Raw genomic sequence first — 15,780 nt, forward strand, 5'->3', positions numbered from 1 at the left:
CCTCTTTATGAACCCTGTAATTTAGAGAACATAATTATACAGGCTATATCATTAATTATGCAAAAGGTTTACATGTTGTAAATTTGTAATTTTACTAGATTCTCAGCAATAAACTCATTCACTCATTTATTCATAACAAATAACTGCTAATTTAAATTTACTTCCACTAGTGCCATGATAGACTTGCTATCAGAACATTTATTGTCAACTTGCAGCTTATAAATATGTAAAAATATAAGATGACTAAAACACTGTTAGTGAGTGTGGTTGTGCAGGGCTGCCTGTGAGATAAGGAGAGCGGGCTTCAGGGCATGCAAGGAGGTTAACGGAATTAACTGAAGACAGTTAATTCTAAACACCACAGTTTGTTTCATTCTGTCAGCTTTTAAGTAGGAGAACAAATGCAAAATCAAATCCTCAAAAAGTGATGGCTATGCTTGTTTTTGGAATCTATATCTCTTTTTTTTTTTAGATACAAACTGAATATCTTTAGAGGCAAGAACAAATATTATTAGAGCCAATAGCATAAATTATTTAAATACAAACACTCTTCACTCTTAATACAAGTCTTTGAAAGGACCACCATACACACATTGCAAAGTGAACAGCCTGTACAGTGAATTGAACTTTCAAAACAGTGTTCCTGTTTACTCACAGAGCCCTTGAGACCAATTATAGCTGTGCTTTCTCACAGTAATCCAGCCTCTGTGCTTCGCCTCAGGGGCCTCCTCTATATTCTTGACTGGTCAATATGTGTTAACCTTCTCTCTTTGGTTAATGGCTCTCAAGAATTAGTACCTAACAACAACAAAAGGAACAGATGGATAAATAAGCCGAGGCACAAACATGTTGCATCAAATATTTGAAACATTTCCCCAATGATACAGGTGGGAAACAAACTGTATGTGTCTCTTGAAACAACTTTATTTAAAAATACCACATTCTGCTCAAATTGTCTTGGAGAAAAAATATGAAGCATTTGGGTTTTCCTTGCACCCCGCACCGACGCATGCCTTTCCTGTGGGCTGCAGCTACCGTGGATACAGCACACACAGCAGGGAAATATATCACAGTCACCCCTTTGGCTGCACTCCAGCATTAATGAAACATGGTCAGTTGCAGAAAAGAAAGGGAAGAAATTTGCTCATGTCATCCACTTTTCTGCATCTGAAAAAGTGTGCAACAACGCAAAAATAAAAAAAATCAAGAATAACTTGGGGGTTAAAAAGGAAAAGCATAGGCGTTTAGAAATGTGTACAGATAGAAAAGCTTACTTCCTCTAATGCTGTGATGGTATGTTATGAATGTAATTTCACTGTGCTACTATTGTAGTACTGCAGTGTCATCATGATGGCTAACAAATACCATTGCAGTGCCAAAAGGAAAGACTAATATCATCTCTTCAATGTTTTCTTCCGTTGTTTTCTGCAGGGTCTTGTTTGGACACCTGACAGCACCAAGTCTTTTTCAAGACAATGTTCAGAACCAATGCCCTACATGGCATGTCAGCGTGTTATACTCTCTATGAAAAGCTTTCTCGCATTATTAAACCATTATTAAAGTGCCACTAGTATTTATTGAACAGGATTTGAAATAAAACACAATGATCCATATAAGGTCTCAAGGTTGACAGATGAGTTGAGAACCAACAGGACTAGCTCCAAATCTGGTCATCAAACTGAGTAATGAGAAACGTCATTGAAATTCTGCTTTATTCTGAAGGGACAGATCATGAGTAATACAGTTTTTTTTTTTTTTTCATATTGTAGATGTAGCACTAGTTCTTTGTTAAAGTGTCCCTCTATATGGTGAGCTACGTATGATAGAAAAACAACAACAGTTATCTGTAAAATCCTAAAAATGCCTCTGATACTGGATTTGAGTGCCTTTTGAAGCCATTTCACCTCATTAGGCTTAAATATATATATTCGTATATTTGTCTAGAACAAAGCTAACATCTTCAAAGGGTAGTAGGTTAATTTTAGACCTTGGAGACTTTTTTTTTCTTCTTGCAAATACCCACAGTTTGAGTTGAAACTATACACAAAGTCTTAGTCAAGAGCTTTATGTAAGGATTTCCTACATTTTCATAGAAAAAAAACTCTACATTTTATCATATTAACATTTATTTTACTAGTGATAGGCCTATAAGAATGTGTATATATGTGAAATCCCATTATGTTCACTTAAAATCAAGTTAAAGCAATTTTTTTAGTTTTGTTTTTTTTTCCTTTGCCCAACTTTGTTATTTTTTGGTGAACTATCACTATGATCAAAGCAAACTACACTTAAAGAAGAGTAAACATAAAGTTACACTTCTGGATTAAGGCTAAAACAGTTTTTGTTTTTTGACCTGAGATGTAAGAAAATACACTTAGACACCCAACAGTGCGAGAAAATGTTATTTTAAAAATATTTTGCCGTGTTTCCTGATGTTTGGCTACTGAAGAAGCAGATACTCTTTCCCCTTTGTCTATGCCCTATTATTTAAATTATCTGTGACATGTAAATATGTCAAAAGTACGGTGGCCCTGAAGTTCAAACCACTTCAACAAATCTTTTAACACAACTACAAATAAAAAAACATAGCGACATATTCAGAAATACGATAACATATTCAAAAACTAAGGAAACCGGAAGCCATTGTCCATTTTCTGTTCATTCCTTTATTCTAAATGAGCATAAACAGAATGACTTCTGGTTTGTGCCGTCATCCAATCAGCAAGGTCACTAATATCTATCTCCTCCTCTCGCTTAGTATTATTACGATTTTGAATATGTTGCTTTTTTTAAATTTATTTCTAGTTTTTGTTCAAAGGTTTGTTGATGTGGTTTGTACTTCAGGGCCACCGTACTTTTGACATATTTACATGTCACTGATAGTTTTAAAAAAAAGCATAGACAAAGAGAAAACATTATCTGCTTCTTGAAAACCACATTAGGAGCCAAACATCAGGACGCAAAATATTTTTAACTTTAATTCTTTGCGCACTGTCCGTTAATTGATACAGCTTTCTAAATCGTAAATAAAGCTTTTATCTGTTTTCAGAAAAATCCACTATGCTGAAGTGTTTTGCACACTTTGACGTGGTTCACTGCTGAACCCCATTAAGATCGCTGCACATGTTTTTAGTGAAATGTTATCTCAACATCTGTCAATAAGATCTGATTTAATCAAGTCACTAAAAAACAAACAAAAAAAACATTTAAAAACAGGAATATCTGTGGAAAACACCGGACCACATTTTGTGATGCCTTATTTCTAAAGAAAATAACACAGTTTTGTTAATTCTACAATCATAAATAATGCTGATTCATTCACTTGGAGCAAAAATGAACCTATTGTAGGACTGTCACACTTAACTTTTGTTTACTTTAACTTTTTTTGCTGTAATATATATCAAGACAAATAGCATAACTTTTAAACAAAAACATTTTTCTTGCTGTTTATTTTTAGCTTTTGATCCCATTTTATAAAGCATGAGCTCTTTTAGAGGTGAAACCTCCCTCATTGTATCAGTGGAGCATGTTTAATCTCTTACATAACAGCAGTGCTTTTAATTCTGTGCTTTTTCCTCTGTAAAAGTAATTTGGTAGCAACACAATGAATGGTGTTCACAAAAGAGACGTTATAAGCTTTGCTTTGTTTAGTCTTCCTAATCTGTTTTTACTCCCCGCTAACCTATTACGCAAAAGGTTTAAAGTTTTTTGTAATTGTTTCGTTTTTTGTAATAATTTGTGTAATAATTTAGTTTGATCCCATTCCTACCAGTGTTTCTTTTAGAAAGATATCCCATACTGGCTCGTTTGTGTACTTGGTCAGGCTAAATTGCCCTTGCATGACTTTTCACCAGTGCAAGCTGCTTCTTTTGATCTATTTGCATTTCCCATGAAACCAGAACATGTCCAAAATTCATGTGCACACAAACTAGGACATTTATTATTACTGAAGCTGGAGCAGGAGGAGATTAAGTTCACATTTCAATTAGATGCTTAAAAATGTGTGTTTCTTGTACCAGACCAGACTGATGATTTGCTGGAATAATCTATCCCTCCTGCTCTAATAAGAGCTGGAAGAAAGGTTAAGTCTATTTCATTTTTTTTTTTTTTTTCATTTTAGCAAACAGCTATCTATAAAACCTGCTCCATGTTTGCAGAACACAGCCGTATCTGTGAAGTACTGTAAGTATTGATTGAAAAGCAGGACATCAGAGCTAAAAATACCCCCAGTTCAAAAGCCTCAGCACATTTGGGATGAAGTGGAATTTAGTGACCCAGAGAAACAATCAAAATCATCAGTGATTCAATACAGTGACCACTGCAGAGATAGTGCTCAGGGCCAGAAGAGGACATAGGTGTGTCATTTGAGCTGTTTACCTACTGTGCTCAGCAAGTATTCTGCTGGTCATTGGGGAAAATATAAGGTCAGAAGTCAACACATTGCCACTGGCGGTCTGTAAAACAGTTACTTTGCACTTTGTCAGGTTGTTGACATGGCAGTGGTATTAAAGAAATGCATTTTTATATCCATTGATAATGTATTTCCCACTCCTTGGAGACATCTTATGTTTCACGGATTTTTCTATTTTTTTACCTAAAGGGTTATCATCATATATAAACAAGCAGATAAAAAAAAATCCATTATTCTTGGTAAATCTTAACATGAAGACCAACCTACTAGAATTCTAAGGGTTAATCAGTGACTCTTCAAAGAGGTTACACACAAACCAGAACAACATATGAAACTCTGCAGACTTCACGTACCTCAGTTAAGTTCAGTGTTCAAGAAACTTGACAAAAAATAGCATTAACAAGAACACTGCAAGGTGAAAATGATCGTTAAAAATGTAAAAGAAGATTTTACCTGCAACTTGATCTGTGCATTTTGCAAGAGAATCTAGAATGAGAATGTCTGACCTTCAGTTTGTAATGTTTAGCTCAAGTATAACAGATCCGTATGCGAATGGCTGCAAAACAAACAAAGTTAAGTGGTTTAGTTATATTCTTGGTTGAAATCCACACGATTTAAAACATGGAAGAATATCTTCAGAGCACCATGTGAAATGTTTGCTACCGGGTATAGAAAAAATGTTTTTTAGAAGTAGTTGTAGGGGCTGCTCAGTGGTGCAGAGGGTAGCATTGTTACCTTGCAGGGAGAAGGTTCTGGGTTCGTTTCCTGGCCAGCTGTCTTTCTGCATGAAGTTGGCATGTTCTCCCTGACTATGTGTGGGTTCTCTCCGGGTACTCTGGCTTTCTCCCACAGTCCAAAAACATGACTGCTAGGCTTCTCTACATTGTCCTTGGGTGTGAATTGTTGTTGCCCTGCGATGGACTGGCGACCTGTCCAGGGTGTACCCAGCCACCCCCCACCCCCCCCTCTCGCCCATACAGGCACCAGCACCCCTCCCAACCCCAGCTGGGATTAAGCGTGATGGAAAATGGACGGATGGATAGAAGTAGTTGTTAGCAAGATGGATTATTCCCTGAAAGATTAATGAGAAAGTTAGCTTTTTTTCCACAAGGAAAGTGTTGGTTTGGATCCCCTTTGAAAATAAACCCCCATTTGAAAAAATATATACTTTTTTGATACCTTCATGCTGATTTTGCACAGTTTCTACCATAGTCATGACATGCTGCTGTCGTTTTGCACATCTCTGATGTTGCTGCTATGTTCAAATATCCATTATTATAAAAATGGTCACAGCTGTATATTGGTTTTTTAATCTCCAGGTCAACATTTTTTATATTGGAAAAACACTTTAAAGTACAGTATTTCATTTGCTTATTTTTTAACTCACTATTATGTTATTCTTATACATTTCCTAAGGTCCATATTTGCCAAAATTTCCCCATTGTGTGCAATAAAGAGATATTCTATTCTATTCTATTCTATCCACTATTTTTATATATAATATTAAAAAGTGTTATATGATGGGTGGGCAAATACTTTTACAACACCAAATTCTTAAAACAGCCTTAACGAAAAATTGGTAATTTGCTTTGCAATTAGACTAAACAACTACACCCATGTGATGCAACACAGATCCGTACACATTTCTGTTTGTAACGGCATCATTGGGGATGAGTCATTGAACAAACTAGTCCGAGATGTAATGATTCATAAGCTCAATGATGAAGTCATTTGTAGCCTTGTGTCTTGAATCGAAGTAGCAAAACTGACACTGCACAAATTCAGCAACTTAATCTCAATCAGTCCAACAAGGTCAGATATGTAAGGGTGTCGTAGCTTTCTAAACTATCTAAAAGCGGTCTCATTTGCAAATGTTAAGTTATGTAAGGCATTAAATGCATCAAAACCTAAAAAACACGGTGGGAACATGCAACGTCATAATGTAAATCTTTACTCAGAGCACAACTAACATTGATAATCCAATCTAAATAGACACAAGTAAATAATTGAAATGGAACATAAGTCCTCCTGGATGCTTATTGGTCATCTTCGATTTTTTTTTTACATCTCTCACAGTTCTCCCGAACTGTAGTTAATAAAATATGTAACCAGGAGGTACAATCTATTAAGCTTACACAAGATCATAAAAGCCTTACATCATTCGAGCATAATAGTGCCAGACTTTTGAACAGCCTTTTATTTTAAGAGGAAGCAGAAGTATTGCGTCCTTGGAGGAAACAACTGCAGAGGGAAATGTCGCTCTTTCAAGTACTTCCTGGGGAAAGTCTGGACTATGCTGATACATTGTGGACCCCCCCTCAGTGCACACTCCATTTCTGTGGCCTGTTTCCTCAATCTTAATGAATGAAAGATATTAGGAAAGTAGAGATTACTTTTTAAAATCTTGTTCAACGTGAGTCGATGATTAAAACAATTGCCGCACATTATTATTCGATTATACCTCCAACAGACCTCCCCTTTATGTAATTAATAATACAAAGCTTTGCTTAAGGAGTATTTCCTCTACCTTTAAAATGTTTTTTATACTTGTTGCCTTTTGAGTGGTGAAATATACTATTTGAATATATTTGCAAAGATATTTACTCTTAAATTATATAAAAAAAAGTGTTGAATTAAAGGAACACTGTAACTTTTAACAACTTTGGGCACTGAGGCCCCTGAAGGCCACTGACACAAGCACATTGTCACACAATTAAACAGTCTCCCTCAGTGTTTTGAAACCTGATAGCAGAACAATTTGGGAGTTGGAGCTACTTTTTAGGACAAGGCAACATTCAACCCTCTAGATTAAATCCTATATCAGAGAAGCAAAAATATGTCTAATCAGGTGAGTGTCATCTCTGTTTTGTTGCCTAACAACAACTCTAAGCTCAGTTAGCTCTGGTGTTTGAGGGGAGCTGAGGCTACGTAAAGCACAGCTCTGGGTCACATGACTCATTCTATGACAGATGACCCTCTGATGTTATATAAATTAGTTTTTTAGATGGGCAGCGTTGAGCTCCGATGCGTGTGAAGTGGTGTACATTGAAATGTTATGCAGTATTCATTTAAGTAATGGTTAATTGTTGTTTTATTTTTTGTTGTTTAAATCAGATTTAAGCCATTAATAAAACCGCTAAATAGATTTGTCAGCACAACCTAGGCTGGAAAAAAAAAGAAGAAAATTGTGATCCTATCTTGGTACGACCGATGATTTAAGCTAAATGCAATTTCAAAATAATTGTTAAAGTGAATTGTAAAGGTGAAAAAATATATATTAAATGGTCCAAGGGACAAATCAGTTACAGTGTCTTCTCTCAGGACATATAATCAATATACATTCATTGAGTTTCACAAGAGAAAAACTGATGTAAAAAAGTAACATTTCTTAAAATAAGTGTATTATTGTTAACATGACAAATGATCTAACTTCTTTGCTTAAATCAGCTTAAATCAAGGGAAAATACACTTATTTTAAGAAAAATAAACTACTCATGTATTTCAGTTATGTAGTGAATGTTTATAGTACCTTCACCATAACAGGGGCACTGGCCCCTCTTGGCTCCTCTCTAGAACCATCCATGGTTAGACTACCAGAAAACCCAATGTGATCTATGCACATCTCCAGCTCCATTGTTTTCCTGTCATTCTCTACTGGATGAACTGATTAATCGTGTAATTGTCGTCATGGTTTCTGAGGCCAGGCACACCTAGATTAATTAGTTCATCCAGTACAGATAGACAGGAAACAAAGGCGTAGCAGATCAGTGCATAGAACTCCTTGCTTTCCAAGGTCAGGATGGATATTCCTCTAGTGAGCTCTCAGTGTGCCCTGGGCGTTCCCTTGGAGTAGGACATACAATAAGACCTTCAGAGGAAGGTGCACAGAAGTTATCCTGATCAGAAGGAAGAACCATATAGCTTTCATACTTTCTATGAAAAGAATAGAACAGATGGCCGCTCACACTGAGTCTGGTTCTGCTGGAGGTTTCTTCCTGTTAAAAGGGAGTTTTTCCTCTCCACTGTCACTACAAGCATGCTTAGTGTGAAGGATCGCATTCGAGTCAATGAGTCGATGCAATCAACTGGTTTTCCTTAGATAGAAAACTTTGAAACAATTTAACTGTATCATCTAGTTGAACTGTAAAGTGACGAGTTGTGAATTGGAGCTACATAAACAAACTGAATTTAATTGAATTGAATAAAAGCTACTCTTAACTACCCCTGGTAAAGATAGGAGAGTCATCTCAACTGTTTGTATCCAAAATGTTAGACATGTAGCTGTGATTCATATCCTGTTCCCACTTAGCAAGGTCATGAGGCATGCATCAAGGTTATCCAATAGTTTTCTGGGTTTGTCCAGTAATAAAGGAGATGGATGGAGTTGTGATAAAGGGCACTACCTTTCCAGATTCTACAGAAAATCTCTTAAATTTTAACTTTGTACTTTGAATGCTTTTAAATTCAGTTCTCCTTTCTGGTGCTTAAAAGTAACCGGAGGTTGTGAAGTACGTAACAAAACTCAACACTTCCAATCATCACTGTATCTATTTATACCTGAGGTCCTATCATGGTGGCAATAGGTTGAGGAGGGAAACACCAGTGCCTCTCTGAAAGCCCCTTGAGCGTACTATAAGTTTTCAGCTATATTGGGGCACACCAAGAAACACCTCCAAAGGAGAAAAACTGAAGGCTTTCATTTCTCGCTTAACACTTCTAATGAAGGCAGTTGCATGCACTTCATTCAAAGTTTTCTAGTCCATTTGAAGGTCATTTTAATTTCCTTAAGCATTAATTACTTTTTAAAATCATGCATGTGCTCTGACTGTGCACACTTGCACATAGAATTAGTCATGCTGACTTGCTGATGTTAAGATTATAATGCAGTATTCAGCAAGCACTTGAAAGCAGGATAAGCCACACGGACACTTGACATTCAAACTCTGCACCATCGATGTTTTAATAACCCCACATGATGAGTGGCCTCTCTTTGCTTTGGCAGCATTTCAAACTACTTGATATACTTAATATGTTTTGAATAAAAAACAAAAACAAAAAAAAAGACGTGACCAGTTTAAGCCATACATGACCTGGATTTATTTCGTTGCTTAAAAGGAGGGGGCTAGAGATGCTTTAATTGCGTTCTCCTTCCAGTTTCTTTCTTTATGTAACAGGATCAGGCAGATGGTGCTTGGATACAAGAGCCTTACATGACTGTAATAATTATCGTCTGTGTCAGAGCTGTCAACACATTGTTGGTGTGTAACCATGCAGGTAAACATTTAACACCCCAAAAAGCATGTTTTAATCTAGGCCAATACACTGCAGCACGAAAGCATCCTTCAAATGCCAAAGTGTTATGGATGCATGATTGTCAATAGGCTGGATGGGGTTTTTGTAATCATCAACTATTAAAGCAAAAATCTCTCTTAATGGTTTCTTTTAAAGGGATCCTTAGCTCTTTTTTGATGGTATGGGTTGCTGTACATACCCCAATGCAAAATAGTTAATTTTGGAGAGGAGGGAAAATTATCTTTTTACAAATAAAAATTGAAATCTGTTGTTTTCATTAAGCCAAATTGAGGTGAATTAATTAATAGCTGTCTCTGCAGCAACTAGCAGGAAATTTTCTGGAAGGGTCAGAAAAAATATGCATACCACACTTTTCAGATTTCAATAATAATAAAACAACGGATCTGGAATTATTTCATCTTCACAGTAGTGCCTCACTTTGGGTCGTTTTTTTTTTTTTTTCCTTAATTAAAATCATTTAAGTTATTGGTTGCAACCATCGGCGTCGGCAGACCCTTTTCACAGGGGCACGTGCCCCGTTGTGGAACTGCTGTGCCTGGGTATGCCTGGGGCACTGATTTTTTTGAAGAATTAATTTTCTGCTTTCACAGGTCAGCTCTTACAGCGGAGTTGAGGGAGGAGATCTCTCCAAAATAAGCCAGTCACAATTGATCGACATCTTCGCAAAAATGAAGCCGGCCCGGGACCCAACGTTTACTGTTAAAAAAAATTTATATCCATGATATACACACCTCATAGGATCATCACCATCACACCATCATAGGATGGGCCCAAATAGAAATGATAAACACAGACATGTATGTATGTAGAGGTTTTTTTTTTGTTTTTTCCTTTTACAGTTGCACATTTCAAGTTATCAAGTTCATGTTTGCTGACAGATACTTAATGAAGATAAATTGTGCCTTCATCAGTAGTGGATTAGAGATGTACAGTTAAGTTTACAAGGGGGCCAATTCAATTCTGTTTGGTTCAGGTAGATATTTAACGATGCAGAAAAATAACAATCTGACTGTACAATTTATTTACGACGCTTTATAATAATAAATAAGTGCTATAAAATATTTGCTAGCGTGTTCATGCTTTTTATAAATAAATAATTGCCCCCCAAAATTCTTTTTGTGCCCCTGTATAGTATTGGGTCAGCTGACTCCCCTGGTTGTAACGTGAGAAAATAAAGGAAAAAAATAAAAGTTCAGGCTGTTAACATGAGGTTTGATAACAAACAATGGCGGTTCTACACCAAATGTACCAGGGAGCCAGGAGGGGGCTTCAGTGTTTTCATAGGGGCCCAGAAAATCCATCCATCCATTATCTGACACGCTGTCCCAATTGGGGTCGCGAGGGGTGCTGGTGCCTATCTCCAGCTGTGGCCCAGAAAATCATGAAATAAGCATGAAGTGTTTTTTTTATGTTTATTCAATTAGGTTTAATTAAATTTCTATGTCTTATTAGGTCAATATACATTCAGAATTTAGGAATTTTACATATTTTTGACTTAATTTCAATTAAAATAACCATTTTCTATCAAATCTGAATTGGAACGCAAGAAAAACTGTCAGCTGTTTTTAATAAAAAATATATATATATTTAGCAGATGAAAACTTGGATCCTATCTCAATACCACTGAAGCTATCATCTTATTGTTTTGAATAATAACACATAATTTGCAAAGAAAAAACCATGTCTGTTCCAGCGCATATCATCATTAGAATTTCTTTGAGTATTATGTCTTCAGTACAAGGGCCAGGATATGATCTACAGGGACACTGGCCCCCGTTGGCCCCTGTCTAGAACCGCCCATGATAACACGCAAATGAAACAGGTTGCAGAGCTCTACGCTTTGCAGCAAAGGGACGCAAACTGCCCATAAAGCTGTAAAGCAACATTAGAAATGCTGCCAGTGTGTGTGAGTGTGTGCGCCCCAGCCTGCAGTGGCAGCGGTGCGCAGCAGCATGGCAGGCAGGCAGGCAGGCAGACTGCAGAGAGAACCGTGTTGTGAAAGAGGCGGGGTTTGACAACTCGGCTCTGAAAACATCTCTAATCCAGTATTTCAGGTGCCGAAGTCGACGGAGTGAGCAGTCAGTTCCCCAAAACCAAAGCAGCTGCTGCTTTTTCTCCCCACTAAGGGACAAATATCACAGCTGATCCGACAGGGACCCGTCCGAAGTGGAAGTCACACGAGAGTTTGGGCGCTGTAAAACAACACTTCTTATTTATTTATTATTTTTTTCCCCCCTCCCGGACTGGTGGTATACTTTTCCAGCGTCTCTCTATTTCTGCGCCTTGACGCACATTTATTCATAGTCCTTCGGATTATCAGCTTTTTAAAACTTTAACGGATATTGTCGCTTTCTGTTTGGACGGAATATCCTCTTAAAGGTGAGTACCTTTTTTTTAATTTTTCACTCTTATGTCCTGAAACTATTCCCATTGTTATTATTTATGTGGAGCTGCTGTTTTTGCAGCAGTAGCTACTCGGGCCGGAAATGAAATAGAGGCTCCACCTGGCGCTCAGGTGAAACCAGGTAGGCCCAGTCAGGTTAACCACGTTTAACCTCAAGTTTTAAAACATCTACTAGAAACATATTAATAATGATACAAAAACAAGTTATTTTCATCCGTGCTACGACTTCTATAGTCGCGCTTTGTCGCCTTTTGGTGCGTTTTTACTCAAAAAATGAGAAACGTGCGTAACGCGTGTTTGTGAATTCAACGTTAACGCGTTTTGGTATTTGGTAGGAAACATTGTTAGTTATTATTCACGTTTAACAGTGAATTATATTAAGCATACTGAAGCAGTTTCGCGCAGATTTCTCACTAAAACGGCCTTAAACGCGCATAATGCGTTTATTAACGCCCTATTATCCGTTTTTGTTTTAAAAAAATAAAACTATACGCCATAAAACATCCGTTTTATACTTATTCCTGAAGTTACCTGCTTATCTGAACATTTTATAGGAACATAACAGGACATTGAGGTATAATAAGACCCTGCCAAAAGGTATTTCTATGACACAAATTAGTAGAAACTGTCACTTGTTCATATTAAGCCATTTATACATTAAGAAATATATTTTTACGGTAAGAATTACCGTAAAAAAAAGGTACCACCACTGCTATTCAGTGCAGCTATATGCAACTTGTTGAGATGTGTAGTTATTTCCATTCCCATCTCAATATAGATTAAAATTCTGTCACATTTTTTGTAAGAACATATAAAAATACATGTTCAAGTAATATAAAAAGTACTATTCATATTATCTCAGAATATATCTCCTATTTGTTGTAGAGTTTAATATTTAGGTTTACATCATGTGTTTAACTTATGTCAGGGCCCACTAAAAGATGATTGGGTGAATTATTCTGCCTTTCACTTAAACATTAATGCTGTTCAGTACCTTTTTTTTTAAAGTGGACAATCATGTTTTGTTGTGGATTGAGAGAAGACTCCTATTGCTCAACCTTTATTGTTTGTGGTGAAGGATTTTATCTTTTAATGAACTCATTCAGGACTCAAAAAGCTGACACTGCTTTTATATCCAACCAAAGTGGGTCAGTTTGCTCCTGTTCTGAAGAGTTCAGAGCAGTTTCTTTAAAAAAAAATGACAGCAATGATGGATCTACAGGATGTTAATCTGGGAAAACATCCTGGAGTCTCATCATCTGTTTTTTTTTTTTAACAAAAAGAACATTACCATATGACTTAATGCAATGGAAAAACACACAGTGGCATGCTGAAGAACCAGTTTTGGCTCATAAGCCCTCTGTCACGTTTCTGTTTGCAAGCATGTTGAGCAATTGTTCCTTGAAGAAGCTCACACTTACCAGGTACAGGTGGCTAACCAGGGAGTAAACATCCATCTCAGGTGTTTGCAACGTGAAACATGACTCCTACGTGTACTGGTACAGATTTCATTATGTTCTGACCAATAGATAAAAATATGATGACAAGAAGGCATAGCTGGCATTTCGATGACAAAGTCCTGTGTGTAAAATAAATAAAATCTAGTAAACATAAGATGGTTAAATTATTTTTATTTAGAAATAAGGACTGGACTAATATGTATCACTTCCGTTATGATACCAAAATGTAGTTTCAAGATGTGCTTGTATATTAAAGTGGAGTGATGGAAAACAGGCTTGTTAACAGTCACTCTGGTCGCTTTTGTTAGTAGTTAGTTAATAGTTCTAAATAAGTAATTTTTCTTAAAATACGTGCATTTTTCTAGAAATTGGAACAAGACAATTTACATTTAAAATAAGAAAAAACAACAACAATTGCAGATTATCTAATTATCACACTTTATAAGTAAAAATACTCATTCTATTTGCATATCATCTTATTTAGCTACTGAACACTTAATTTAAGAAATATTCACTTATTTCTACATTTTTTTGTAGTGTGAATTAAGCTACATCCTGGTCGCTTTTGAGTGTCCACAAAATCCATCTTGAATATAACCCCTCAATTGTTTGCTAAGTTGGATCCATTTAACATTGACGCGCTTGCTGTCACATCTGCAGAACAGAACAGGAGCTTCAGACCTGAAGTACATTAAGGAAACTAGGCTGCAGGCTTATAGGTGTATTTGCTCTGAGCTACTGAGGTTCCAGTCTGCTCATCAATGGAGGTTTTAGTCATAAAGCCTCAAAAAAAAAAAAGAGGCTGTTTTAAAGATTTTATACATGGCGGTTTGACCAAATTTATCAGGGATGCTCATAAAAAAAAAAAAAACACGCTCATAAAAACAAAAAAACAGGTGAATTGCGCATTATTTCGTATATTAAGTTAGCTGCCGATCCAAGGTTACAGATAACTTTGATCCTATACTGTTACGATGGAAGCTTAAAGTAAGGCATCTTAAGTTCCAAATAGTGGTTGACCTACTACCTGACAGACCGACCCACTTAGAGCAGTAATTATACCTAAATTGTGAAAAATGTATAAATATTTTGCATTTAAGATGAGAAAAAAAAACCCTCTTTCCCGTTTCACTATGCCCTCTCCAGAACTCTACAAGTCAAACAAATTTAGTTTCACCTGGTTTAATTCTGTATCAAATTTTCTCTATGGAACCTTGCACTGTCTGATTATTAAATGATTTAAAAAAATAAAGTGACAGATTAATCGATTATCAAAATAATCACTGGTTGCAGAGTTGAGAAAACTTTTCATGGTCTGGTCTCAGACTCGACCTTTTATATACTCCGTCTAATTTCGAACATTAAGGATTCTGGGTTTTATTTTAAGATCAAAGTAGTGGAAATATCTTAAAATTTATGTATTAATATCATTGATTTTTCTTTAAGGATGTAAAATGCAATGAAAAACCAAGCATTTTCCGCCCACTCCCAAGCTTATGTGGCCCTGGTAAAGTAGCTACACATGCCCAGCACACTACAAGTAGAGACCGGAGTATATGAAGCCTGTAAATCTTTCTCTGTGCTGTGGGTCAGACAGCTACTCCATCACTTTGATAAAGAAACAAACCTCTATTCTCACCCCAGTAACACCCCTCAAGCCAAAGGTACAGTTTACCTTCCGTCAGATTTTGCTTCCACCGATTTGATATTGGGGGCTTTAAAAAAATATCAAATTTGTCAGATTATATTCTCTCTCTCTCTCTCTCTCTCTCTCTCTCTCTATATATATATATATATATATATATATATATATATATATATATATATATATAAATATATAAATAAAAACAGTTAAAATGGAAAAACACAGGATAGTCACTGTCCAACTATAGTCCAACTCAAATTCTCTTAAAATATAATTAATTAATAGAAAGAATATAATATAAAGAATTAATATATATAGAATTAAAATGGTCAGCTTTAATTTGAGCAGTGTCAACGTAAGACTATAAATACAATCAAATACAGTTATTTTCCTTTATAATAGTCAATAATAATAATTCTGTTTGAGTTCTGTTTAAAGGGATTTGAAAATTTGCCACGTAGTGCAAATATGATGTTAACGAGTGTATTCTCATTTTGGACTTGATTGGAGTTTTAACAGTTAAACAGTCTTCTGGCAGTGGGCAAAT

General features: G+C 36.1%; 1 protein-coding gene across 2 annotated transcripts in view; it reads left to right on the forward strand.

Annotated features, from left to right (window-relative positions):
* The first annotated feature begins 11,783 nt into the window (after nucleotides 1-11,783).
* LOC107100520 (inactive ubiquitin carboxyl-terminal hydrolase 53-like) overlaps nucleotides 11,784-15,780 on the forward strand; it is a 45,413-nt gene continuing 41,416 nt past the window's right edge. For both annotated transcript variants that reach the window (XM_015399033.1, XM_015399034.1), the window contains exon 1: nucleotides 11,784-12,103. The gene's annotated coding sequence lies outside the window, so the exon portion shown is untranslated. The remainder of the gene's footprint in view (nucleotides 12,104-15,780) is intronic.

The sequence above is a fragment of the Cyprinodon variegatus genome, unplaced genomic scaffold (assembly GCF_000732505.1).
Source record: "Cyprinodon variegatus isolate N-32 unplaced genomic scaffold, C_variegatus-1.0 Scaffold982, whole genome shotgun sequence".
Taxonomy (NCBI): Eukaryota; Metazoa; Chordata; class Actinopteri; order Cyprinodontiformes; family Cyprinodontidae; genus Cyprinodon; species Cyprinodon variegatus.